At 38.8% G+C, this 2214-nt stretch overlaps 1 protein-coding gene across 1 annotated transcript in view; it reads left to right on the top strand.

The window, feature by feature from the left end:
* The first annotated feature begins 493 nt into the window (after positions 1 to 493).
* wbp4 (WW domain binding protein 4) overlaps positions 494 to 2214 on the top strand; it is a 38686-nt gene continuing 36965 nt past the window's right edge. The window contains exon 1 of the mRNA XM_048621514.1: positions 494 to 577. The gene's annotated coding sequence lies outside the window, so the exon portion shown is untranslated. The remainder of the gene's footprint in view (positions 578 to 2214) is intronic.

Genomic DNA, 2214 nt, shown 5'->3' with positions numbered 1-2214 from the left:
TTTTTAAGCACACTGGCATTCCACACCTATGGCATGACCACCTCAATGAACATGCTATCTAAGACTTGGCTTTATGAAAATATTAATGTTTTGGTTCTTGTTAGATTTGGAATGTATAAACTCTTGCAAATAAGTTTTTAGGTGCAATAAATTATACAGTAAACATATTAATATCTCATGGTTTTGATACTTCACCATATTTTATTCTAAGGTGTAGATTTGCTCACTAATCCACCACTAAGCATGATAGGAGTTTGTAACGTGCAGTATGGGAGTTCTCAGCAAATTCTCATCTGTGATGTAAGGAAGCACTGAGGCAGCTTAACCTGGTTATCTGCTGCATGAGATGTTTTGTAATTGATGTCCTCCATTTTTTTTAAAGGAAGAGTGGTTATTGTTTTTGTTTTTTGAATAGGTTGTGTATCAACTATGTAATGTTAATGTTCCTTATAAGGTACTCTTGGGAATCAGCGTATTAACTTATTTTGTTTACATATTCTGCAGGGCTGATTACTGGAAATCTCAACCAAAGAAGCTCTGCGATTACTGCAAATGCTGGATAGCAGACAACAAACCTGTATGTTGTATTTTCTTTATTAAAGACAATGTTGACACATCTAATCAGTGTAGAATTTCAGTAAAGATATTTTATTTACATGTTAATTAACTAGATTTTGGTAGTGCTACTTTGTTTCAGATCAACTGTGATAAAATTAATTACTATTTGGACATTTTCCAATGCATCAAACTATCTACAATAATTATTGATGTGTTCTTAGAGGTAACAATGTTGTTATATCAGGTGGAACTTTTTTGAATGTCGCTAAAGGACAGAGTTCTAGTACAGCGGTGAAAAGAATTGGAGGGAAGGCAAGATAAATTGGTTAGTGTGACACCAAGTATAGCTTTTAAGTCTGTAAATGGTAAAAGGAATAGTGAGACAGAGCTAGATATTCCCTCTATAGACTTGGGAAAGAACGTGGTAGAGCTGTGCTTATTAAAGTTTGTTCATAGGATGTGGGCATCGCTATTTGGGCCAGCAGTTAATTCCATTCACTAATTTCCCTTTGAGAAAGCAGTGCTGATTGCCTTCTTGAATTGCCGCTATCCTTAGAGCGTCGGCGGTGGTGTGTTCCCATGCATCCACTGCCTTCGTCCATTTGGATAGTGGAGGTCGTGGATTTGGGATGTGCTGTCAGGGGAGCCTTGGTGAGTTACTGCAGTGCATCTTTTAGATGGTACGCACTGCTGCCAATGTGTGTAGGTAGTGGGGGGGAGCCAACTGGGGATGGGTTGCCAATCAAGCGAGCTGCTTCGTCCTGGCTGACCTTATTGGCAAAAGGAAATTATTCTAACACTAGCTACCCTACCAACCTACTTGCCATCAGAATGATTTGAATATTTTGAATTTAGAAATAATTAAGTACGATCTCAGTTCAAATATAGAAGTAATATCTCTGTAGCCATTTTGGAGAGCTTTGTTTGTCCTCAATTATTCAGTCTGCTTTAACTGAAACATAAGGCAGAGGGAAAGTATTTGAGAAGTTGGTGAATGGATGTGGCCACCACATTAGACTGCACAGAAGTATTGCTGGAGCCTTGTGATGGTGGCATAATGGTAATATCACTAAGTTCACAACTGGAGGCATTGAGTAATTCTCTGGTGACCTTGGTACAAATGACAGCTGGTGGAATTTAAAGTCAATAAATATGGCTTTGAAAGCTAGTCTCAGTAGTGGTGACCATGACAGGTATCTGGTGTTGTAAAAACCCATCTGGTTCACTAATATCTTTTTGGGGAAGGACATCTGCTGTGCATACCTGGTCTGGCTTATTCCAGATCAACAAGAATGTAGTTGACTCTTCTGAAATGGCCTAACAAGTCAATCAGTTAAACGGTAGTTAGGAATGGGCAACAAATACAGCGAGTGATCCCCATATCCCATGAAAGAAGGAAATATAAATCCCTTTCATTATCCCCACCACGAGTAGGAAAGAGCATCATTTTATCAGCATTGGAAAATAATTAACTATCATAGGAATGAGAAAAGCACAATTTTTCAGGAAGGCAAGGAAACTTAATGTACAGAGGAGATATTGGAAAACAGTATGTAACATTTCTGAGATAGTAGGAACTGCCGATGCTGGAGAACCTGAGATAACCAGGTGTAGAGCTGGATGAACACAGCAGGCCAAGCAGCATCAGAGGAGCAG

Source organism: Rhincodon typus, unplaced genomic scaffold (genome assembly GCF_021869965.1).
Source record: "Rhincodon typus isolate 14 unplaced genomic scaffold, sRhiTyp1.1 hic_rhity00000726, whole genome shotgun sequence".
Lineage (NCBI taxonomy): Eukaryota > Metazoa > Chordata > Chondrichthyes > Orectolobiformes > Rhincodontidae > Rhincodon > Rhincodon typus.
This window is presented reverse-complemented; position numbering and strand designations above follow the sequence as displayed.